Below are 11,911 nucleotides of genomic sequence, written 5' to 3'. Positions count from 1 at the left end.
CATTCCTGAGTCATAACTGCAACACTAATTTTCCTAGCTCCATTAATTCTTAAACTTTGGCATATTGTAGTCCTTCCAACCAAAACCTTAATTCCAGGAGATCAACTCTATTTGCATCTTTTAGGTCCACCAAACACTCCTCTGAAGTTTCTGTCCAGAACTGAATTCTGGTAATACTTGCACTAGCAAGTTTCTCATCTTGCCAAACTAACTCCACCACCATATATATCATCTAAGGAGACCCCATACTGCCAAACATCGCATCCAGAAGAATCTTCTATCCAGATCTAGCATTCTGTCGAGCACCTCATGTGCATGACAGAATTCTGCAAGTTCATAAACTTGCTTTGGGCACCTGCTCATCTGACCAAACAAACATGTCCACTAACTCTATCTCACCCACGCTCTTGGTCCTGTTAAGTTTCAGCTGCACCAGATCTCTCTAGGTTGCCCTGGCATTTCGTCGAGCATGTCCCATGCGTGTCTAGAGCGTGTCGAGAGCGCGCGTATTGCACGCGTACTGCACTGCTGGCATCAAGCTTCTGTCGTGTCTCTGCTGCCTCCCCCACTCGTCCTGATCCTCCTCTGGATCAGCCCGACCGCTCAGGAGCTCGCCGACACCCTCGCTTGGCTCCTAGCGCCTGCCACCGCCGTCCACGACGACCAGGACCACCGCCCGACGAGTCCCGCATGGCCACGTCTCCGCCCACGACGCGTGCCTCACCCCGAGTCACCCAGCAACCCCCAGGAGTAACTTCAGCCGCCACCGCCCTCGCCTACCTCCACCGGCCACGCCTACCGCCGTAATGATCGCCGCCGCCGTGCTTATCCTCTGGACACCGCGGGAACCGGCCTCGACGGGCTATAAAAGCCCCCAGGCCCTCGAACAGCATCATCTCACTCTTCCTCTCCCTCACTGATCCTCCCGTAGCAGCAGCACGACCAGAGAAGGTCGTCTTCCCCAACTCCGGCAACCACGGCCGCGGCCACTGCCGCGTTGGTTCCGACGCCATTAGGGCCTCCCCCTCTCCACTCTCTTCACCAGAAACTTTCCCTTAATCTCATGAATCCGTCCCCGTTCTCGATTTTGATCAGGAGCCACCGTAGGCGAAAGCCCCATCCCACCCGACGCCACCGTCCGCCGGAGAGCTCGCCGCCGGCGACTCCTTCCACTCCGGCGACCAAGGATCGTACCCACGGGTTCGCCTCGACCTCCTGAGCACACCCATGTGCTCAGATCCCCGAGGGGTGCCGCCGTTCGCCGGCGAGCATCACCGGAGCGCCGCCTCTGTTCGGCCGGAGGAGACGGCTCGCGCGGCGACCAGTCAAACCTGACCGGTGGGACATAAGGGCCCACGGTCAGTGAACCGTAACCCCGCCGCCTGGATAAGTGGAGACGGGCTCAACTAAACTCGCTTCCACTCGGGGAAAACAAATTACTGTAATACGTCTTCGACGTTGCTGCCCTCCCACGCGGCCACCGATTGGGCTCGGCCCAGTAGTGCAAGACGACTAAGTCCCGCCCACGCCGCGTTTCTGCTCAGCCTATCACAGTAATCTCTGTTTCTTTTCTCGTTTCCAGCAGATTCCAAATAAATCCACAGCAGCAATTTCACATCCAGATTCGACGATTCAAATTTATACCTACTCCTAAAATCATTCTCTATTTATCCAGATAGGGTAAACATTTTTCCTAAGCCTGGCTTTTGCTGGATCTAATAAATAGTGCATTTCCTTGATTATTCCAGCTTAGTAAATCCATAGGAAAATCATATTAACTCCAGCTGACTTGTTTCTTTTTCTGTTATTTCTAAAATTTCATGTAGTTTATTTTAGTATTTATTTCACAAATTTACAAACAACTTTTATGTACTGTTTTGGAATTGTGTGGTAATTGAAATATTTTGAAAATAGGAAATGGAGGGGAGATATAATTTTTCAAAGTTTAGGAATGCATCCAACATTTCTGCATGCTCAAGGCAAGCATCTTGAACACATGATATGGTGAATGCATAGTTGTTTGCTTGCATGTAGAATTGAGTTATGACTATGTTGAATTCATATAGAATTTTCATGGTACTAGTCATGCATGCATGATCCCCCTTGATGGTGTTTTATCTTCACTTAAACATGAAGTATAAGTGAGTATGGTTACTTTCATGTGCCATATGTGCCTGTGTTGGTCCAGACTAATTTGCAGGAGGAATCAGTCACGAGAAACGTGACCGTGAGACTGAAATCTCGTTGTGACGAGAATGATCAGTGAGGGTATGTTGGGGCATACCAGGTGGTGACCCTGTTGGGTACTACCAAGGAGTTATATTGCGCTAACCATTGCAGGAAAACTTAAACCTCCTGAGTTGACCATAGATCGAGTCTTGTTCCGGTAACCCCCATACTTGAATCGTGCTACCACATGTCCCTGCCACAGGTAGGGTACGGTTCCGTAAGTTGTTAACCCCTTTCCCTGCACACACCGTACAGAGAGGCCACGATGAGGGTTTCCAGGTACCGGCTGCAATGCCAGTCATCGGGCCGGGGAGCATGGGTGTATCCGGCTGGGCCGAGAGGGGGGCACCCCTTGTAATCCGCACGTGTCAATAGTGATCCCATGCTACTCGAGACGATGGTCTCCCCGCCTTAGAGTTTCTCTTGAACGATGCTTTGGGTGATTCCTGGCATCCGGACAGTTAATCTGGTGTGTGCTGGTCAGGTGTGTTTTCAACCCAAAGGCCGTAACGGGAATTAGTCAGCGTCTCGGTGTTGGCTAAAGAAATCCTTTACTTGTGGTAAAGAGTACACCCTCTGCAGAGTTATATCTATTCGAATAGCTGTGTCCATGGTTAAGGGCTACAGTCTAGGTTGGTCAAGTGTCGGTCTTAGTGTCAGTCTTCGGAGGAAATAATTAAAGTGATCATGGTTCCTTTTGCAGGATACTGATTGTCACTACTGGTGCTATTATGAATATTATTGTTGATATGAATAATATTGCGGACTAACCTTTCCCTCTTATGTGCAACCTTGAGTATCTCTTGGGATGGCTAGACTACCCGGGATACTCGTTTTCTTTTCGTTTCTTTTATGAGTATCATTTGGGATGGCTAGTCAACCTGGATAGTTGTGTTATTATTTTCTTATAAGCCCTTTATGAGGCGTTGCTTTAGACACCTGACTGTGGCATGTATTTTCAAGACCTCTTGAGGGCGTCGCATGAGTTCTCGGGCGGTCCTGTCTCGCCCGATTCTCTTTTAGACACCCGTTTGGCATTTCTTTTGGAATTTCTCGGGCGGTCCAACGCCCGACGTTCCGTTTCATTTCTTTGATTTATTAATAACATGACTTATTTATCCTTCCGCACCGTATGAATATTTGTCATGCCATGCTTTAATTCTCATTCAGCACATGCATATATATATATATATTAATTCATCATGAGCATATGCATCCGGTATGTCTTTTGTTCTTGATATTTGCGAGTACATTCAAACGTACTCACTGGCTTGTCCCTAGCTATTGTCTTGGCCAGATCATGACTCAGAGGAGAGCACTACGAAGACACCCCCGCAACCTAGGATTCGGAGATAGCAGCCACGCGAGATAGGAGTTATCCAAGTCAGTTGTTCTCGTGGGAATGGAGTTCCATCAATCTGGGAGATCCACGAGTCGCTTCCATCATCTGCCACTAGAAATCATTGTTGTACTCAATGGACCTATAATGTCTTGTACTCAAATCCTTGTAATTGCTTGGAATTCTGTATTAAGGAAATGTCCACCAGCAACAGTAATCCTGGGGCTGGTGATGACACAAGGGTCGTTTACTGGGATTTATGTCCCGGAAATCAAGGCCCCAACAAATCACCTTCGAAGCAATCTTATACAAGACATTACACAGGCTGATTGGACGGAATTGAGACGTGAGCGTGGTTTTTTTTACCTTTGGGATAAGAACCAAGACAGTATCATTAATGCATTCTGCTGACTCCGTGCCTTCCACAATCCTCAGGACTGCCTTAGTGACGTCTTCCCCACAATTATCCCAATGGTGCTGAAAAAAGTGCGCCGGGAATCCATCCGGGCCGGGTGCCTTAGTGGGGTACATCTGAAAAAGAGTTGTTTTTACCTCCTCTTGACTGTACGGAGCATTCAAGGTCTCGTTCATGGCTGCAGTTACTTTGATAGGAACTGTATCAAGGACCTGATCCATATCATGCACTCCCTCTGATGTATACAAGTCCCTATAAAAAGTGTTGGTCATATTCTCCATCTTCGTCACATTATCAGTTAATTGCCCATCCGGTCTCTGGAGTGCTTTTATCTGATTCTTCCTTCTTCTGTGACTCGCTCGGAGGTGGAAAAAATAGTATTCTTCTCACCGTGCATTAGCCACTCGAGATGTGCTCACTGGCGCCACAAAATTTCTTCCCTGTGATATAATTTAGTCAGCCTATCAATTATTTTAGTCTCAATATGCGTTGGACCAGATCTGTTTGGGAGTTCCCGCAGCTCCTGTAGCTCCCCTTTTAACCGCTGGATGTCGCGTCGGACATTTCCAAAGTGGGTCCGGTCCCAGTTCGACAAATCCGATGACAACGATTTCAGGGCGAAATCACTGTTTTGACCTTTTTTAAAAAGTTCAGCACGATTTGACCCTGTTCTTAAAAAAAATCGCATCTGACCTTTTTCCATAGCGCCTTCAGCGGGGGCGCTATGCGTAACTCTATAGCTATTTTTGAAAACGCGATTGTTCCGTTCCTTCCATATCTTCCACCAGGCACAAATTATGTCCTCCCAGATCATTCGAGTGTAACTGCATTGGGCAAACAAGTGCAGGGCTGTTTCTTGCTTGGGTGTTGCACAACTTGCATATGGGTGTGTGAGGCCAACCTTTCTTCAAAAGTACATCAGCCGTGTTGCATCTTCCTTGGATGGCTAACCAAGCATGAAATTTACACTTTGCTGTCGCTGTCGGCATTGACTACACCGTCAGGCGTGAGGTGGATGACGACGCCCGGCTCAAATCCGACAGGCAGGCCCCATCAGTCGGCGGCTCACCTTATCACCCCCGGTCGCACAACCACGTGTGTCCGCTTTACCCACAGGAAAACGCACTTCCTCTGGGCGCCCCCTCTCTCTCGCTTCACGCGAGACAGAGGGAACCCTCGCTGAAGGATGGCGCGAGTTGGGCCAGCCGAGGCCCGCGGAACAACAGCCTCGTCTTTTTTCTTCATTATTTTTTGGTTTCTTTTTTTACTTTTCTTTAAACTTCCAAATATTCTAACTAAATATATTAAAAAAATTCCTCTACATAAAACATTTGAAAAAATATTAAATGTGTATAGAGAAAATATTTATTATGTATATGAAAAATGTATACAAAAAAAATAAAATGTGTATGAAACTATTTGATTATGTATTTACAAAAAACTTTATCAAGCATTTAAAAAGAATCTTGAACAAGTGTTTGAAAAATGTTAATCAAGCATTTGGAAAATGTTAAATATGTATAGAAAAAATGTTGACCATGTGTTAAAAAATAACGAATTTTCTTGGTCATGAGTATAATTTTTTTAATTAAGCCATTAAAAAATAATGATGAACAAGTATTTGAAACTTTTTAAATGTGTATAGAAAAATGTACACCATGCATGAAAAAATGAAGTATTTGAAAAATATCATATGTGTTTAAGAAAGAATGTTGACCATGTGTTAAAACATGTTAATGTTGCATGTAAACATAGTTAATAAAGCATTTAAAAAATGTTCAATCTGCATAGATTTTTTCTGACCAAAATGTAAATCTTCTATTTGAAAAATGTTAATCAAGCATTTGAATTTGTTAAAAGTGTGTATAGGAAAAAATTTGACCATGTATTTTTTTTAATCTTGTATTTGAAAAAATGTTAATTTTCTACTGGAAAATGTTAGACGTGTATTACAAAAATATTGTTGGCATATAAAAAATGTAGAATAAAAACCAAAATAAACAAAGAAAACCAAAAAGTAGAACCAAAAGAGAAATAAAATAAACCAAAGGAAAAATAAAATGAAAAATAAACCGAAGAAACAAATGCAAAAAAATAAAAAAGCAAAAAAAGAAAAGAAAAAAGAATAGAAACAAAAGAAAACAAAAAAATAGGAGAAAAACGAATAAAAGAAACAAAAGAAGGGTGGAGAAAATTGGCTCTTTTATCTCAAGTAGGTCGTGGCCTATAGTTTCATCATGAAATCGCGACAGATCCACTGGCTAGCATCGTAGCAACTATCTAGGAGACCTAGGTTCCTTCAGCGAGAGATCCTTCAAGCCTTCAAGCTCGCTTAATGCGAGACATAGTCGTCGCGCTTACCCCTGGGTAGCTTCTGTGTTATCGCGCTAACAGGCCAGCCCAAGTAGCTACGGTCGGACAGCGACGGTTGTGCCCCGTTACTTTTAGCCTAGCGCGGGCCCATTATTCTTTTTGCTTGATTTTTATCTCAAAAAATCTTTTCTCTGGAAAACTGCCGGGGACCGATGTGTAATTACTTTAATTGCAGATTGGTACCTGGGTTGTAAAACCTTCACAACTTTTTGCTCCCAACTCCGTTCGAGGTGATTCTTAAGCCCATGTTCTCTATTTGAAGATCATGTCCCAATGGTGTCATGGTGTTTCCACCTATTGAACATGGCACTTTGTCATTCTTCATAGATAGTAGCCCCTGAGACACTGTCCGGTGTTCGGAAAGAAAAGCCGGACAGAGGATCAAACAAGTTTCGCAGGAGATTAACCAAAGGTGTCTATGTGAATAATCAGGCATCGTTGCTAGCTGCGACCGCCCACGCTGCCGAAGTCTCCGGACTGAAACAGAGACTGGAGCGGGCCGAGAAGGAGCTTGGCCAAGCAAGGAAGCAGATAGAGGAGAAGCAAGGTATGTAATGACGTGCTGTATATGCGGAAGAATTAATGCACATGTTTGGATGTCTTTGAAACATATATGGTCACTGTTTTAAGAACAGTCAGGATATGGTCACTCTTCAAGGATCACATGTTGAAGAAGATTGATCTCCTCTGTCTACATCTCCAAAACCTGCTGCCAAGATTGGGTGGACCGAATCCCCCTCTGCTCAAGTCCAGGAGAGAGGCTGATGGTGATGTTCTTCATCTCTTCTGTCTAGTCCGTTTGGTGTGGCTGGTCTCGTATGCAGACCTTGTTTTGATCCTTGTACATTTGTTCCACTAGTTGTGCTCTGTAGTTGCGTTGAGACCTACAGTTGTGCTCTGTAGTGGCGTTGAGTGAGGTTTTAGAGGTTTTCTTTTCTCTTTTCCAGTGCTGTACGAACCTGATGTTTTGGGGCTTCTTTCTGCTGAAGTAATGGAGCCGGGGAGCTCCTCCCTCCCTGTTGATCTAACTAATAATATATTCATTGGAGTTCTCTATTCCAGCAAGGATGCGCACGTGTACGGTGGCTCACAGTGCGCAGACGCTCACATTGCCTCTGACACGTGGTGACCATGTGCCTGGCATGCCAAAACAGCGCTCTAGAGCAGCCCGAGAGCCGTCTGGTCGCCTCAGCCCGCGCGCTCGTGTCCCTCAGCGCCGTACCCTTCGCCATTGACCTCCCATCCTGTTCGCTTCGTCCTCTTGTTCCTGGCGGTGACACTGACACGCACCTGTGCAGCTGGCCACGGTGACCTGCAGGCTGCAGCTCCCCTAGTTCCCTCGCCTTCCTCTGGCCATATGGAGTCTTGCTTCTGCGCTTCCTCGCTACATTACGGCGCTAACCTGCAAGCAAGGCACATTCTTTTTTTCTCGGAGGACACCTCAAGAGGGGCGGGGGTTCCTGCATTTCATTAAGAAGATGAAAGATGGTCCAGTTTATAAAGAAAACCGGACGAAAAAACCTAACATTTCCTGGTTTATTAAGGAAAACCAAGTGAAAACCAAAAACGGGAAAAAAGACACTAGAGCTTGGGGGTAGGGAAAAGCATAGATGCGACCTCAAGGGACATCGTCTGAACAGGGCACCATCTCGGCCGCACTCGAGAGCACGCCGCCCCTCTTGCTCCGGCTCACACGAGAACGCCTAGCCCCCATGCCCATTTCTCTCCTCCCATTCCGCCATTGCCACCGCCTCCCCTCGGCCATTCACCCCTCCCCTTCATAGATTAACCCCACCACAGAACCCCCACCACCACCTTCGAGCTGTACCGCGCACCTGTACGCGGCCGTCACCATCGCCATTCTCAAGCAACACCAAAGCTCCGTTGGATTTCGAGCTCTCCAGCGACCAACTCCACCCCCCATCGGTCGCGTCTTGCTCCCCTGAAGACGCCGGTGTACCGTTCGTCCAGTTTGGTGACCGCAATCGTCATCAATTGCTGTCGGCATTGCCTCCGCCGTCAGGCGCGAGGTAGACCACGACGCTTGGATCAAATCCGACTGGCAGGCCCATCTATCGGTGGCTCAGCTTATCAACCTTGGCCGTGCAACCACGTGTGTCCGCTTTACCTGCAGGAAAACACACTTCCTTTGGGCGCCCCTATCTCTCCCTTCACGCGAGACAGAGGGAACCCTCGCTGAAGGATGGAGCGAGTTGGGCCAGCCGAGGCTTGCGGAACAACAACCTTGTTTTTTTCTTCATATGTTTTTGGTTTTTTGGTTTCTTTTTTTATTTTTCTCTAAACTTCCAAATATTCCAAATAAATATATTACAAAAATCACTCTACATAATACATTTGAATATAGAGAAAATATTTATCATGTATACAAATAATGTATGAAAAAACATAAAATGTGTATGGAACAATTTGAATATGTATTTAAAAAAACATTTATCAAGCATTCGAAAACAATGTTGAACAAGTGTTTGAAAAATGTTAATCAAGCATTTGGAAAATGTTAAATATGTATAGAAAAAATGTTGAACATGTGTTAAAAAAAGATGAATTTTTTTGGACATGTGTATAATTTTTTGAATTAAGCCATCGAAAAATAATGGAAAAAAGTATTTAAAAAGTATTAAATGCAAAAAATGTACACCATGTATGAAAAAAAATGAAGGAAAATTTTGATAATACATATAATTGTTTCAATGAAGCATCTGAAAAAATGTTCAACAATTATTTGGAAAATGTTAATCAAGTATTTGAAAAAGGTTAAATGTGTTAAAGAAAGAATGTTGACCATGTGTTAAAAACATGTTAATGTTGCATTTAAACAAAGTTAATAAAGCATTTAAATTTTTTTAACCTGCATAGAATTTTTCTAACCATGTAGTTGAAAAATGTTAATAAAACATTTGAAATTTGTTAAAAGTGTGTATAGAAAAAAGCAGTGTGTATACGGCGCTCTGCTTGCCGATGACGCAAAGCTGTTCCAATTAGTCTGTCGAGGCAAAAAGCAGTCACAACGTACTTCTGGCTGGGCCAGGCCGTGGGCCTGTCACCTTAAGTTGCTGTTAAGTCGTGCATGAGAGGGGTCAGAAGTGTGGAATGGCGTTAGTCTTTTTTTAAATTTGATTTGAAACTGCTTTTATTAATAACATATTTTATTTTATCTTTTTCAGGTTCAAAACCTACTTATATTTCGGTTTACGCAACATCTCTTCATCTTGTTCAAATGTTCAACGAATTATGGTCTAATTCTGATGGCATGCATACTATACACCTCAATGGGAGAACTGAAGAGTTCACCAACTAGAGTTTAATACCTTGAGAAATGAGAAATGGATGCACTATATACTCACATTGTACAAGCATGCATATGCTCCGGCGCGCTCCTCCAATAGGTTGCATGTTGAGCTCCCCAGCATGTTGGGCTGCACCTAGTTGACCAGGCCGACATGGTCTCCCAAATCGCCGATCCTCCCAATCTCCATCAATGCCGGCTCACTTCTCTAGTCGACTTGCTTGTCGTCTGACAACACCGTGGCATATACTCCCTTCTGTCCCAAAATAAGTGTCTCAACTTTGTGCTAACTTTAGTACAAAGTTGTATTAAGGTCAAGACACTTATTTTGGGATAGAGGGAGTATATCGGTCTGACAAGTTCGATGCCAAACAGTAGTGTTGGCACGTGGATGGCGAACCGTTCTGGGACGGTCGTGAGTCGGGGTCGTGGGGTGCACCTGCTCTGTCCACACGCGCAACTCGGTCACCGGCGACCCGCGTGTTGGTGGCGACCATGCTATGGCGTGCGCACTCGGCGTCTCGGCGAGGCACATGGCCATCAACCGCTCGTCGGCTAAATCAGTGTTCGAGCCTAGCAAGCGCCTACCCCCCTTCCGCCTAGCAAGATGTTGTACGTTGTCTCCATGCACCAGCGTGTTAGCCGCCGAACGCAGCAGGGCACCCCTGTTTCTCGCTTCAACTGAGAGAGGGGGAACCCTCGCGTCGGGGGGGGGGGGGGGGCCCAGATGAGTCGGCCCAGTCGCGCAGGAGGCCACGACGTTTTTTTTGTTCTCTTTTTTTGCTTTATTTTTGTACTTTTCTTTATAGTTTAAAATATTACAAAAAGTACTCTTCAAGAACAGAGTCGCAAAAACGTTGAACGGGTATTTGAAAAATGTTTCATCAGTACTAAAAAAGGTTGAACAAGTATTAAAAATGTTGAATAAGTATTTGAAAGTTTTTGAAGTTCTATTTGAAAAATATTGAATATTTGAAAAAATGTAGAGTGACATATGAAAAATGGTTTTGACATATGAAAAAATGTAGAGTGAAGAGAAAAACAAAAGAAAACCAAAAAATAGAGAAGAAAAAAGAACAGAAAAACGGAGAAGTAAAACAAAAAAATGTAAGAAATGGAGAAGAAAACAGAAAAGAAAGAAAACCAGGACGGAAAAAGACAGGAAAAAACGGCTTGACTAGGAGGGCGTGCCCTTTAATTTATCACGTATATTGTACGATGGCGAAGTGGCTAGTAGCGTTCTCCTTATTGCCTGCGACCAGGGTTCGAGCCATCATACTTATTGCTCTTTTTATTCAACAGTGTGCAAAAATGGGCCGGTTCAGTAACGAGCAGGACCGCGAAATTGTAACGCGATAGTTACGATGGAATCGCTGAAAGTTGTTGGGCCGAAATGCAAAAATGGGCCGGTTCAGTAACGAGCAGGACCGCAAAACTGTAACGCGAGATAGTTACGATGGAATCGCTGAAAGTTGTTGGGCCGGAAAAGAACACCCGAGAGAACTATCCCGTCTATCCTCTAGGACTGCTAGAGAACTTGTTTAGCACCACATCGCCTGCTAGAGAACTTGTTTTGCAGCTTAAGTAGTGTGTATACGGCGCTCTACTTGCCGATGACGCAAAGCTGTTCCAATAAGTCTGTCGAGGCAAAAAGCAGTCACAACATACTTCTGGCTGGGCTAGGCCGTGGGCCTGTCACCTTAAGTTGCTGTTAAGTCGTGCATGAGAGGGGCCAGAAGTGTGGAATGGCGTCAGTCTTTTAAAAAAATATGATTTGAAGCTGCTTTTATTAATAACACATTTTATTTTATCTTTTTCAGGTCCAAAACCTATTTATATTTCGGTTTACGCAACATCTCTTCATCTTGTCCAAATGTTCAACGAATTATGGTCTAATTCTGATGGCATGCATACTATGGACCTTAAGGGGAGAAATGAAGAGTTCACCAACTAGAGTATAATACTTTGAGAAATGAGACTAATGGTCGTGAATGACCTACGCTCCATTCTGTCGACCGACGACATGAGAGCAAGCACTATTGGCCTGGTGGTGCCTAATGCGAGACCCATGTATGTGAAGGGTATCTCTCCAACCGAACAACAAAAAGGTAAGCTCTCCCCTCCATGCCTGTGAATTCTCCTCCCCTTTTCCTGCCGCTCCGGCGGCCAATGGCGGAGAGGGGAATCTCGGTGCCTTCGCTCCGGCTAGTAGTTCAGGTTTGGGGTTTTATTCCTCACGGGTGCGGTA

At 44.9% G+C, this 11,911-nt stretch overlaps 1 long non-coding RNA gene across 1 annotated transcript; it reads left to right on the top strand.

Annotated features, from left to right (window-relative positions):
* The first annotated feature begins 909 nt into the window (after positions 1-909).
* Positions 910-4,368, top strand: LOC123166454 (uncharacterized). The gene is made up of 2 exons (XR_006483554.1): positions 910-3,914; positions 4,004-4,368. It is a non-coding gene; the product is annotated as an uncharacterized lncRNA (long non-coding RNA).
* The last annotated feature ends 7,543 nt before the right edge of the window (positions 4,369-11,911 follow it).

Source organism: Triticum aestivum, chromosome 7D (assembly GCF_018294505.1).
Source record: "Triticum aestivum cultivar Chinese Spring chromosome 7D, IWGSC CS RefSeq v2.1, whole genome shotgun sequence".
In the NCBI taxonomy this organism is placed as follows: Eukaryota; Viridiplantae; Streptophyta; class Magnoliopsida; order Poales; family Poaceae; genus Triticum; species Triticum aestivum.
Note: the sequence above shows the minus strand (reverse complement) of the source record. Positions and strands in the feature narration are given on the sequence as shown.